Source organism: Amblyomma mixtum, chromosome 9, assembly GCF_055824585.1.
Source record: "Amblyomma mixtum isolate Tamu chromosome 9, ASM5582458v1, whole genome shotgun sequence".
NCBI lineage: Eukaryota > Metazoa > Arthropoda > Arachnida > Ixodida > Ixodidae > Amblyomma > Amblyomma mixtum.
This window is the reverse complement of record NC_143020.1, coordinates 50,761,662-50,776,119: the sequence shown is the minus strand read 5'-3', so window position 1 is coordinate 50,776,119 and position 14,458 is coordinate 50,761,662.

Below are 14,458 nucleotides of genomic sequence, written 5' to 3'. Positions count from 1 at the left end.
AAAAGAAACATCTTTTCAGAATTCAGTCTGCAAAGTGGCGCCTCTCAATTGGTCCCGAAACTGGAGAAAGCCCTGGAAAGAACTAGAGCTTCGCGCACCACTTCAGAATCCGCTCTAGGTAGAACTTTTAAACATAGGTAGGCTGCAGTATTCGCATGGCAAAGCCGTGTGTACCAAAAGCTGCACAAAGAAATTGCACAAAAATTCTGCAGCCGTTTATGTAAGCAGCCCATGTAAACGGCAAAAAAAGTACATTGGACCAAACGTGCACGCCCACCAAATTTCGTTTTTTTTTACTTGAAGGTCATGATAAGGAAAGCAGAAAAAGGAGCTCTTACTTATACTCAGCAATACAGAAATGAGGCGGAAGCATAGTCCTAACAAAAATACATAAGCAGAAAATAAAGTAATCTGGATTCTTGTTTCGTATTTAGATAGTAAATACGCCTTTTTTCATTAGAGTATACAAAATAGTGACCTGAGGAGTCAACTGCACTGAAAAGGCAATGTTTTTCTAAAGTCTCTCAGATGAGTGCAGAAATAAAATATATATTTCGGTGACTAGTTTTCGAACCCCTGTTGGTGCAAACAGATTAGCTTAACTTGACTTCACGAACTATTGACTCCACGAACACGAATGGAAATGGAAGCTCTTACTTGTACTACGCACTCGAAAGGTACCACATTTTTTAACGCATAGAACCAAGAAAACTAGCTCAGTTTGTAAAACCTGTCTCTGAAGGGAAATTTATTGGCCTCCAAAAATTGGATGTAGACTACGGGTTCTGGTTTGTCGTAGAAATAGCAGCTCAATTGGTAAATCCTTACTTAGCCTTCAGAATCAGAATCAGAATCAGTCTTTATTTCTTGATACATTTTTAGAGTACAGCATATTATGCAGAAGGAGGTCCCGAAGTCAGAGACTGTAATGGGACCTCCTGATTAAATACATCTAGTAAAACATTTAACAGCTTATGACAGATCAGATAAATATACAAAACAGAATATACACGTATGAGATACAATTAATGCAGACACATGGGAGAGAAATAAAAGCTATTAAAAAGGACCACCGAAACATATAAAGTTGTACATATCTAAGCAAGCTGATTTCATACTGAATTATAATGAAGATCATGAAGCAGTGCAAAATGCATGTAGGAAGAAATGAAAACAAATTAATCAGAATTAGGGCTCATTGCTAAGTATTGATCGTTTAAAGTGTGCTTTAAAGTTGAAAATTGAAGGAGCATTTTTTAGTTCTATCGATATAGTGTTCCAAACAGCAACCGATGAGAAATGAAATGCCTGTTTCCCGTAATTGGTGCGTACTTTAGGTAGAACAATATTGTTATTGAGTGCGAACCGAGTTATGTTGGCCTTTACAAGATAACACTGTGGTATGAGAGGAATAGCGATTAGATTGTTGACAAGTTTGTACATGAGAATGCCAAGAGAATATCTAACAAGCTGTGATACGGAGAGGATGTTATGATCCTGAAGAATGAAGGCTGCGTCAGTGTAATAAGAACTGTAGGTAAGTATACGAATGGCTTGATTTTGAATTATCTGCAATGATCTTAGATGAGTAGCATACGTGGTTCCCCAACATACTATACAGTAACTGATGTGTGGATGTATAAATGCGTAATATAAGGATATTAATGTACTGTTAGAAAAGTACGAACGAGCTTTAATAAGAATTCTCAAACCGTATGCCATTTTTTCTTTATACTGGTTATGTGTTTGTGAAACTTTAGATTGCTGTCTAAATGCACACCCAGAAATAAGGCGAAATCGCTAGCTTCTATTAGATACTGACCGATTGAGACAGGAGGAATGGAAAGTGACTGCCGTTGAAGCGAGCTGAACTTCCTTTGTGACATTTATCCTGTGTTTCTGAGAAACCAGCGAATGATAACCAGAGGCTCTTTTCTATATACCGATGGCTGCAATACTTTATTAACTATAGCTCAGGAAATACCAAAAGCTAATGATTCCGTTTAATATTTGCTTTATCAGCTCATCTCAAAAACATAACTCCATAGGGTTCACGGTTTGGCGGCAAGTTCTCTTCGCTATCTCTCGGTCCTTAACCATAGGTGTCCGAACTTTGAAATTTTTGAAGCCCTTTTTTGGTGATCCCGACACCATGATAGTGCCTAGTCTTCACCGGTGCAACAACAAAAACCGCGTTACCAAAATGTGACCTCAGGGACACGAACAACCAAGCCTCACTGGTTGGGCTGCCCGCAAAATTGAATTCCAATGTAAAGTTCGAACAAAGAACGGCTACGAGTAACGACCTGCATTAGTCAATATAGATAACGCACATTTAATTTCATTGTAATTAAAAAAATTTCCTTGCAACAGTGTATATTCGTTCCGCTTCAAGCTTATCTACTCCTAGGTCGTCACATTCGAGAACAAGAGAGATTTAAAAGCTATACGGAATATATATTTAAAATTCGCTTTTTTAACTTTTGTGAAGACGCGGCCTTTATCGGTAAAAATATTTTTCTGGCATTACGCCAGAGCTTAGTTTGCACGGGCTCACTCAGCTGCCTCTTTTAGAAGGTTAGCAGTGGTTCGTGGTGTTGGCTGGGGAAGAAAAAAATGGATCACTGCTTCATCCCTGGAAAAAATATACAATGCGCACATGCTAACGCGCGAGCGCTGAGTTGTGACGCGGGATGAAATATTGTCTCAGTACTTCCTCGTTTTTCTGCGTCGCGGTTTCGAGCATACTTCTTCAGCATTTAAAAGCGCACACCTTTACTTCGGTTTGGTTTGTTGGGGTTTAACGTCCCGAAGCAACTCAGGCTATGAGGGACGCCGTAGTGAAGGGCTCCGGAAATTTCCACCACCCGGGTTGTTTAACGTGCAGTGACATCGCACAGCACACGGGCCTCTATAATTTCGCCTTCATCGAAATTCAGCCGCCGCGGCAGGGATCCAACCCGCGTCTTTCGGGACAACAGCCGAGCACCGTAACCACTCAGCCACCGCGGCTGTGCACCTTTACTTCAGATCGTAAAAGATTTAATTTGATTTCATCAACGCAGCACTGGCTTTAATTAGATTTGTGGTGGTTGTCGCTATCTTGAAATGAGATATATCTTACCTCTTGCTTTCTTACCTGGTCAACTCTCGTTCTTAGCAAGTGCTAGAGCAATGTGTAGTTTGTGCACTGCAATGCGTTCTAAGTGGATGTACTGCTCTTGATTTTGTATAAACCTTACAAATAATTGTTATTTTTTGGCTCTAGAGAATACTGGATTTGATGAAGAACCACCGCCAGGTGAAAACTTACCCTCCCCCGAGAACCTTAAGTCGAGAAAAATGCCAACAGCAAAGCGATACTTTACACCGAGGCAAGCGTCAACGCAGCTCGATCAGAATGTTTAGGTAGTCACTTCCCTGTAATTGTTTTCAAGGCAAATCCGCTGTAAAGGGAATCCGCATGGAGATGCTTTTTGTTCTCCACCAAAAATTTATCTCATTATCATTCACACTCTGCGATACCTTTGACGGGAAATGTTGTATAAGACCTGTTCCAGACAGTTTATCTGTTCTTGTGAGATCAAATTTAGCAATATTTTTCTCCACTCGTAATAAAAAAAAAGAATGAAACCCTTCTGCTCCTATGAATGTCTCAGAAATTTAGGATAGCGAGGTGAAACCAGGTGAAGCCTTGCATTCTAAAAAGGAAAAAAAAATCTGGCTGCTAGGAATGAAACAAATCTTGTTGAATGTTTTTCTAAAGCATCTCTAGATTGGAGGAGATAATCGGTAGGATGCCCTGCCTCCATTTGTTCTCAGAGGGCTGCTTGGTTTACAATGGTTGTTGCCAAATATTTGTTGGCACGAAAACGTAATTTCTCACCAGATTGTTCAACAAATATTGATACCGACTGAAGCAAATAGTTAGCATAAATGTCTGGCAAACTTTCCACTGGAATCAATTGACAGCTTGAGCTTTTGTAGACTTGTCACAGTGACAATGCCTGCAGCTTAACATTGGTGTGTGTGAGATAGTAAGCATTGTTGATATTATATAGACCGATCAATATTTAGAGATGAAATATTCTCAGTCCTTCTGGTCTACAGACAAAAACGAACGTCGTATGAACATGAAAAACTTGGTGCCCAAAACGTTCCAACATATTGCAATCCATGGTGTTCGAGCATACAGCGGTAAAAAGAACTTTCTTTTCATATTTTCAGTGAAAAGCAGTACTTCAATCAGCGCCACTGCAAACATATCAGCGCAGTATTCCAGTACTTTCGACCTCTGGAACTTCACCTGATTCTTTGGCTCTGACTGCTTAGCAAGTACCTTCTTGAACAACAAAGTCTTCAGAAATATCCGAATTCCTCCACTACGGCGTTCTTTATTGCATGAGTCGCTTTAGGAAATTAAATTCTACAAACCTAATCAAACCATTCCACGCTGTCTTCTTCCGCATCTATCAAAATTTAAATCTGCATTACACATTCTCATTTCCAAGCTGCTGTCATAGGCACGCGAGTCACCTGGTTGAGTTCAGCAACCTAACCAAGGCCCATGTCGTCAACCATGAATTTAGGCATCTGCAGATGAATTCGAGAAGGCTGCCAAACGTGCAGCTAAGGCCGAAGAAGTTTGGGGTAATTGCTTCACCGCATTAAGAGCGAAAGGAATCTTAAAGGCTGATCGTTATGCTCAACCCAGAAAAGAAGCGGATTATGGGGCGGGAACGAAACGGTTCAAATTCCCCCATTGAAGACCAGCGCGCTGTCACATTGTGGATTTTCCGGAAGCTGCGAAAGCAGCAAGGGTGTGTCGTTGTGTCGTGCAGCATGAAAACAATAAGCGGGCAAGGAAGCTTATGTTTTCTTCAATCAAAACGTCATTATGATTGACAAATAGCTGCTACACCAAAAATACACAAAAAGAGCAGCTATAACGGTGCGTTACAAAGCTTGCTGCTAATTTAGAAGGGGACTGTAGACTGTAACCACATTTCCCACATGATTAATTTATTAGTAGAAAATATTTAGTAGAGCTGGGTCAAAAACATTTCCCCTCCTTTATACTTTACATGGTCAATAAACAGCCTTTTTAATGTTCTTATCATCCTGGTGTGAGACTGCTCAACCCGATGTAACCTGTACAAAGGCGCGAAAATTGCGCCTTTTTAGTTCCACGCACATATACAATGATGCTATATGCTAAATGATCCATTGGCTGTCCTGCCAGCATTCACTGCTAGGAAAGAATGGTACCTTTTACATCGGAAATTGCCATGACAACATCACGATTCACAGAGCTGTTGGCTCTAGGGATGAAAATAACAGCATCTTGCTGTCGATCTTACCTTCGGTCGGCTGCGCAAGAGACTCTTGAAGCAACAATTGTTTTCACCGTCTTCAGAATAAAAAGCGCGAACTTGCCCGATGTACCGTCTAAAGCGATTCGAAGGTTCATCACTACAGACTTCACTTACTAAATTTTTAAATGCCATAACAAAGTTTATATTCAAAAGGACGCTACAATGAGCACAGGAGCAAGCCAGCTGAAGTAAAATTCTATGGTGCACAGTCATCCTTGTAGGGAACCGTCATGCCAGCAAAAATTTCTTTTTCGTGCATACATGACAGACGAACGCACATATAAACAGACACATTGGCACTGGTTGGCGGCCCACTAAGGACACTATGTCTAGCATTTCATAAGCAATAGATTGCGGTTGGAATAAATTGACACTTATCAGTCGATTTGCACATTTCCGACACGTTTCATGTGTCTGAAATTATGAGAAATTATGTTTGAGTATTACCCTTTCTGATCGATTTCATTTGAAGAGTTTTCAAAATGCACAAGTCTATAAGGTATGAATTCGAGTTCCTAAAATCATTCTTCAGCATTCTTTCTATTTAAGTGACTGTGCTAAACCCAGGAAAATATTAAATGCCACTTTGTGCTGTGCGGAATTTCTATGCCACCGCACTTTCGCCTTATTCCGAAAGCAGAAACTTGAGAGCACTAGCGAGCTATGTTTGCTCCGAACAGGCAAGGTGTAATTTGAGCCTCACCCTGAAATATTTCGAAGTGATGGAAACGCAGCACGAGCCGCAGTGCTGATCTATTATAGAAGCCTAGCAGCCTGAAACATTTCTAGACCGGGGTTACATTGGAAACGAAAATTATCCCCTGCTAACAATTCACACTTCGTATGTGATTTTGTTTCCTCTGAATATAGCATGAGCAAGAGAAACATTGCTCGAGTATACAACCTATTTTTTATTGCTTGTATTCTGGAGCAATTCTCAGTGGACTTAAATTGCTGATCTCAGTGGACTTAAATTGCGCGCGTGTGTGCCTTCGCCTTGAACCACCGACTCGTCCTTCCAGAGGTCACTCTCCCCTTGCCTCCATGCATCCCCTCGCAAAGGCATTCCACCAGACTGATGAAGCTACTACTGTCTGAACTATGGAGGCAAGTCCGACATCTTCAAGGTTGCCTTCGGGTCCTCGCAGCATTCCAAGTCGGCGGAGCGGAGAACTGTGATGCAGTGTATAGACAGTACTCTCGTGAGTGTGGCTTTATTACTGAATTTCTGTGGTCCCTATGCCTGCCCGGGCTCCTCGATTGGGTTAAGAGTCGGAAAAAAATTAATCCGCAACCACGTAAAGTTTCATACATTGGTGACTGTGGTGTACCTACATATGTTGATTCGGTGTTGTCCAAGGGTCCTAAGTTCTGCACAGAACCTGAGGATTCCCAGGTAGAGCTTTTGTCGCTTGTCAGAAATATCGCTAGACGTGCCCCAGAAGAGGAAAAAGGCTGGTGCATTTCGGAAGGTGTAAGTTCCCTTGTTACGAAGCGCTCGCAAAAGAAACAAAAACTTCATGTAAAAAAGACTGTTGAGCACCTTAAGCAGAATGATCTTGCCTTAATGATCTCTGATAAAGAGGGTAGTTATGCTGTTATGCCTAATTCAGTATATCGTCAAAAAGCGAGAGAAGCTGTTGCAAAAAACTTCTCCTTCTCGAAGTTAAGCGCCGCTAAGTTGAAGAAACTAGCGGTCGATTTGTGTGAAAGATGTAATCTCGAGGGGCTCTGTTCGACCGTGAAAGGTGCGTCCAGCGGAGCACTTAGCATTTTCTTTTCCGCAAAGACCCACAAACAAGATGTTCCTTTTCGAGCCATTGTATCCGAACGTGATACGTGGCAGGGCGCAATCTCGAAGTTTCTTCAGAAACACCTACGCATGCTCAGCTTTGAGGACCCGTTCTTGATTAAGAATTCTGAAGATCTTATCCTATTTCTTAGTGACCATGTAAGCACAGGTGAATCGTTGTTTCCTTTTTCAATTGACGTTGTTGACCTTTTTTATTCCATACCGCAAGACAAACTGCTTAAGGCTCTTAAGGATACCATAGATAACTACGGCTCAGTGGCCTTTCAGAATGCATGTGGCATGAGGGTGGATGACTTTGTATAAATGCTCCGTTTTTGTCTTTTTGCGACTATAGTTAATTTTGAGGGAAGAATTTCATTCAGAAGCATGGTGTGTGCATCGGTTCATGTATTACCCCATTGTTAAGTGACATCTTTTTGTCATATTGTGACAAGCGAACCGCTGCAAGCCTCGACACAGCCCACTCGGCTAAGATTTTTAGATATGTTGACGATCATGCCATTTTCTTGAAAGGGGTATCTCCAGAAGGAGCCATTACAGTAGTGAACGGAATCCTTAGAATCTTCAGTGAGTGTGCCTTTGGGTTGAACTTCACCAATGAGTTGCCATCGCAGGGATGCTTACAGTTTTTGGACATATGTATTGTCACGAGTGCTAGTGGAACCCAGGTGTGTTGGAGGTACCAGCCTCGCTCAAAAAAAGGTATTTTAAACCACCAATCAGCTCATTCAAAGCTTATTAAAAGGGGAATTGCAAAAAACTGCCTGCGCGCTGCTCTTGATAAGTCTTGCCCACATGAAATGCAGAATAGCGTGCGATTTCAGCTACAACGTCTGAGTAGTGCTGGTTTGCCTCGAGAGATGGTCACCTCGGTGATAGAAGCCCTTGCCAAGGAAGCTCGTTGCCCACCGAAGCACAGCCCTAGTGAAGAACCGCAACGCCGGAGACCCGTGGCAATGCCATACTTCCACCAGATCTCCCATCGCCTCAAAAAAGTGGCCATGAAATGTGATGTCCCGGTGGTTTTCACGGCGCCCAAAAAGCTTTCGGGCATGTGCAATATGGTGCAGGGAGGTGGCAAAAAGAATGAGTGCCGCACTAAGCACGTAGACAGGTTCGTTCCCTGCAAAACTGGGGTGGTGTACAAAATACCCCTCACATGTGGGAATTGCTACATAGGGCAAACAGGACGTTGCCTGAATGTAAGACTTCAGGAGCATCGCCCGCTGTTGAATCATTGGCGGGGGGCGGGGAACTGGCAAAACATTGTCGCCATTGTAGTAACTGCACGCCCAGGTTCCGCGACACAATTGTCTTGAAAAAAATTGACGACCCAGCTTAGCAGGGAAATTGTCGAAGCCTACTGCATAAAAAAAGAAAATGACCGTTGCATCAGCTCCACTTCCGTATCTTTATCCAAGAAAGAATTTAACTATCTAGATGCTAACTTGTGCCACGCGCGCCCACGTGCCTGTGTTATTTCATGGTATCGGCTGTTCATCAGGTGTGATTACGACTCCTGTACAAATGTGGTTTTCGTGTAGTAAACCCTAGTTGAAGTTCTGCGTCTTGTCCTGTGCTTTCCTCTCTTCGTCCCTCGTCGTTTTGCGCTTTTGTAATATACACTCCATTGTACATTACAGGCCAGAAATATCTGGAGGTGTCGTTTGACAGGTCAGTGCCATGGTCCTCACATGTGGATCAGCTGAAAATCACGCTCTACTCTTAGGCCTGTCTCTTTTGTATGCTATCCGCCATCAGAAAAGTCTGTTCTACAACTTCATTACTACGACTGTATGAAGCGCTCTGTGGAGGTCTTCCGTTAGTACTCCAGCTCTTCAGGGCATTTCGAAAATCAACATTAAAATCCTTGAAGCTATGCAAGCTAAAGCCTTGCAAATCTGACTCGGCTTTCCTAAAAACTCCTCCACAGTGGGTACTCTAGCAGACAGCAGTCGTGTATCTGCATAAGCACTGTTAACCCAGGAGCTCTTTCGTGCCCAGGTGCGGTTTGTGGCTCGTGTACCTAACCATCCATTCGCAGAGTAGTGCATGGAGGACGTCACTGACATTCTTCCATCACAGTACCAGCGCCCCGTCACAACCTTCTCCACACCTTGGAGGTACGCAGCATGGAAAATCAAGACCACAATGTCTGGCAGATACACCCCCGATCCTGCACTTAAATACTTTTTCTTGGGCACATTTATGGTTGCTACAGGGCATACCACCTCATCTGCAGTGATGGCTATGTCACATCCATCTCATCAGCGATGGCGTGTGAATTTTGTCAACACGCACCACAATTTCGGCGACACTCAGTCACCGCACCTCGACTACTGCTACCGTGCTGGCTGCTCTGCGAGCAGTGTTTGATTACATTCTACCACAACCGCCAACAGCGTGGGCTATCTTCAGTGACTCTCGCCCTGCCCTACTATTGATAAAGTCATCACGAAGCCTTCTAGAGCAGATCGTCGGTGATTTGAACAGATTATACAGCGCGGCCTCTGAGCTACGTCACCGTGTTGTGCTTCTGTGGTTACCCCCTCACTGCGGCCTCGAAGGCAAGGACCGTGCTGACGTTGCAGCGAGGTCGGCGCATCGCGACACCTCGTTTCTCCTACCCATACCCTTTTCTCGTGGTGAGGGCGCGAGACTTCTGGCTGTTAAAATCTCGGAAGATGCAACACTCTTTGAGTTGTGATCCGCAGCGGCAATTTAGGCCCCTTCTTCGCAGCAACCCCACTTGGGAATTTCGCACACCACGCAATTTAGTTAGACGTTATTGTAATCGCCAGCATCGGATTCGTCTGGAAGTTGCCTTTACTAAATTTTACTTTTAAGAAATTGGTGTATCAAGTAGTCCTGTGTGTTCGACATGTGTGCGTGAGGATTTTCAGCACTTGACCTGCTGCTGCCAAATCTTTAATCCCCATCGCAATACACTGCTAAGTGCTTTAGGACTCCGTAAAGATGGCCCGTGCACCTGGAGCATGGGCTAGGACCCTGGAGTAATGCGACTTTGGCTGCGCGAGGGACAATAACATTCTTAGTTTCTCTTAGGGACAGAGCTCTAGTATACATTCTTTGATAATTATGTGTGTTTGTTGAGTGCGTGAGTGTTGAGTATGCTTCATGTCACCTTTATTTTTTCCCTTTTGTTCTCTTTTTCACCCTCCGCTTTCAGCCTCATCTGGAGTTCCGCGCTACGCTCTTAAGCAGGCAGACCTCTCCTTTATTCACTAAAGTCTCTCTCTCTGTTCCAAATGGCGTACTTTTAACGATTTGCCTTTATGCATTTCAGTTAAAAAAAAAGCGGGCGGTGACACTTAAGATCCGGGTTATGGGAGTTATGCGGAAGGGTTAATGAGTTAATGCCCGTATATGCTCAATTGGTAGCGCTGGACTGTATGGTCACAGATCGTTGGTAGTCCGGACACCACTACTGGCGCCGTGGTGTAGCTCTTAAAGTGCACAGAGCGAAAGTTTTGGGGCATCCATTTCATTTACCTTGAAAGCGGCTTACTGGCCCAGTTATCAAGAAAATGACCTGAAAACACTAGCCCGCTCTTTCAATCATTGATTAGAAGCGTTTCAGTGCCACAAGTTTTGGCCTCGCTCAGCACCAGCGCTATAGTGCAACTAGATATGACGGTCGACAGGTCAACCTGATAGAAAACAACCCTGAATGTGTAACTTTCTAGCAGGAATTGGTTACTTACTGTTGGTTCACTGACGTCAAGATAATTAGAAAACGTGCACCCTGACGTTCCTCGAAGCGGGGAACTGCCAAGCGGCTACTTTGACGATACTCGAAATAATTTTTTTTTGTGCAAGACATGGCAGGAAACTTACTAGAATTGATCACCGTACTCCCATAAAAAACAGTATCGTTTATCGGCATTCCGAATTTTCTCTCTGTACCTCTTTAACGACTTTTAGTTTTAGCACATCTCCCGGGGTGCTGATAGGGGCCAAACATTTTCCTCGGTTAGCTCCTTTCCCAAAAAATTCTGGAGTGCAGAAATGAAGCACGAGACAACTTCAACAAAGGTGCTGGAGAAAGGCCTTTCTCTTTAGCCTTCGATAAACACGCCTAAAAGCAAGGGCCACTAAAAGAGGCAAAAAATGTCCACTGGATATGCAGGGTCTTTGTTTCATTTCATTTCATTTTTATTTACACCATAAAGATGTGGGCAGGTTCAGGCAAAAAGCGAACAATTTTCGCTTGAAGACCATTCGATCACCCCTGCTCATGGCATACAGTGAACATGCAGCAAAATAAAATATTAACATATCAATTCCTTCTCTGATAATAGCACATGAGCAACATAGAATACAGTATACAGCATACATGGCATACAGCAAACATACATCAAATAAAATAGTAGCAAATATAATTCATACATGAGCAAAATAGCAAGAGGACAAGCAAATGAACAAGTTATGTATCAGCCTTCCCCCATTCATATAGGAACCTGGCTTTGATGGAACGGGAGTTACATTTTTCTACCTGTACGGTGCTGGAATATAAGGCATTGATACGTCGCGGTGTAGTAGACACATCTGGCGCACAAGTGTAGTTCTGTCGGAATATGCGAAAATTTTTGGCGTCGAAATTGGTAAGTAGGAACGTTTGCCTTTAAATTAGCTAACTGCAAAAATACATCCTGACTATTTTGACAGACTCTTTGCACCTAATACTTAAACAATATTCATATAAATTACGTAAAGGCACAATATAGAAGCGTTTAAATAGTGCCTGAGTATGGGCATAAAAATTCTCATTTGCAATACAGCAAACTGCCCTTTATTGCAAAAGGTATCTTCTGCCAACGTTCCTGTGTGTAGTGTTTGTCATACTAAAAAACAGTAAGATAGAAAAGAATCGGAAAGGAATAGGAGAGGATCTGGCCCATGGATGAAGTGTCCAATCTTCAATATGTCTGGAACTAAGCAAGTGAATTTCCTTTGCTTGCATACAGTCAGTTTCGCCAATGCTACATTTATTGTTCGCTGTAATTCTCTGATTAGATAGGACTCTTCAAAAGTGAGAAAATGCTTTTCAACAGAGACCTTTATAAAAACGACCGTTTTTCAGTGTGTAATTTTTTCTTTGAGGTGTCCCTGAAACAATGCTGCTTAATGACTCGTAAAGCTGCGATATTCTTTTGGGAGTTCTGCGGGGGCATTTGTATTCCAATAGGCTCAGTTCATACACAATGCACCCGGTCCTGCGATACACTTGATTGATGCAGTGATTCACACTCTTATTCTTTCTGAGTTACCCGCCCTGCGACAAATATTTATCGTTAAGACGCACAGCGAACCTTTTTCTGTCTAGCTATGAATTGAGAAACACTTACGTACATCAATGCCGCATATCCCCAAAATGAGTGAAAAGCGAACCAATGTACAAATTTTTATTGTCTTATCACGATTGCCTCAGTTCCACTTTAAAGATGTGGCGTCGTCTCTTGCTTTGCCGCGTGGGTTGTGTATTTCTTGATAGTTTGTTTGTATATATTTTGCGGACTTACAGCTTAATTCACACAAAGTAAGCACCAAAGCGCAAAGAAATTACCCAGCATCGTGAGTGGTCTCAGGTGTTGGGAAAAGAGTCTGTTCCACGCACAAGTGCAGTTGACTTCTTCCTTCTTTAGAATGAGTGTCCTTACAGAACAATGCTTGATCAGAAGCTAAGCACACAGGAAGATGCACTCTTCTTTTCTGTTTCAGTATTTTTGTTAAAAACTTGCTTCCGCCTCATTTCTCAGCTGCTGCTTATAAGCAACAACCATTTTATCTCCGTCACTAATAACGGCCTTCATGCACAAGAGATAACTTTCAGTGGTCCTTCAGTTTTAGTTCTATGCACATTTTGTTTTACTCGTTGACATAGTGTGCCTACTTGAGCAGAGTAGGTGCAGCTGCAGCGTTCATGTGTGATTTTTGTGCCCAGCGTTTGGTATATACGTTCTGTGACCTGCTTCACTATGCAGAAAATGCAGGTGATCTATGTTCAATAGTTTTACATGGAGATGATGCTGTAGTAGTTCCCATCCTCCTGGTTCCTTCGGGGCTTTTTTGAGGGTACACGTTGCAGACAGCAGTGTGAGGAGGCGTTTTTTTTCCTAGGAGGCAAAATAGGTTTGGTACTGGCCGCTTGTTTGCATTATTTTATTATGAGATTAGATTGCGTTTGTCATGAAGATGCGTCTTTTAACAACTCATAGTGTGAATGAGTAGCGCAGAAGCTGGCGACACGATTCTACTCGGTCCCGCCTCGAAACAAACTGGTACCGCGTCAACATAATGAGTTCTATTTGAGAGCTCTCTGACCTAAAGACTGGCTTTTCCTTCGTCATCCAAATGTTCTGATCCATGATTCATGGATCCTTGGGCTTTTTTTTAGTTTAAGGATCATTTTAGAGGGTGCACGTTGCAAACAGCAGCGTGAGAAGATGTTTTTTTTTTCCTTGGAGGCAAGAAGGATTTTTTACTGGCCGCTGGTTTGCATTATTGCATTATTTTATTATGAGTTTAGATGTCGGTTGTCTTGGAGGTCCGTTTTTTAACAGCTCATAGTGTGAATGAGTAGTGTAGAAGGTGGGGACTTGATTCTACCCGGTCCCGTCTCGAAGCAACCTGGTACCGCATCTACATAGAAAGTTAAATTTGAGAGTTCTGGTTTGGTTTGGTTTATGGGGTTTAACGTCCCAAAGCGACTAAGGCTATGAGAGACGCCGTAGTGGAGGGCTCCGGAAATTTCGACCACCTGGGGTTCTTTAATGTGCACTGACATCGCACAGTACACGGGCCTCTAGAATTTCTCCTCCAAAGAAATTCCAGCCGTCGCGGCCGGGATCGAACCCACGTCTTTCGGGTCAGTAGCCGAGCACCATAGCCACTGAGCCACCGCGGCGGCAAATTTGAGAGTTCTCTGACATAAAGATTGCATTTTACTTCGGTATCGAAATGTTCTCATCCACGATAAGTCAGAATGTGTAACGTTATTGAAGCTAGGATTTGTAAACCGGCGCTGGCATCCAGAAAAATATCTGAAGTAAAATCGTGCTTAGAAGCCTCATAATGGCACATTACCCTCGCTGAGAGTTCTGTACTCTCATTCCTCACATCATAACCTTGCTCGTATTCTTGTATTGCAGTACTCTTCTCAGTGTATTTATTGTAATCAAGTGACATCATCAGTTTGATGACATGATTGTTTTATTATTGCCATTTGTATTGCATGTTTTGCCTTTAT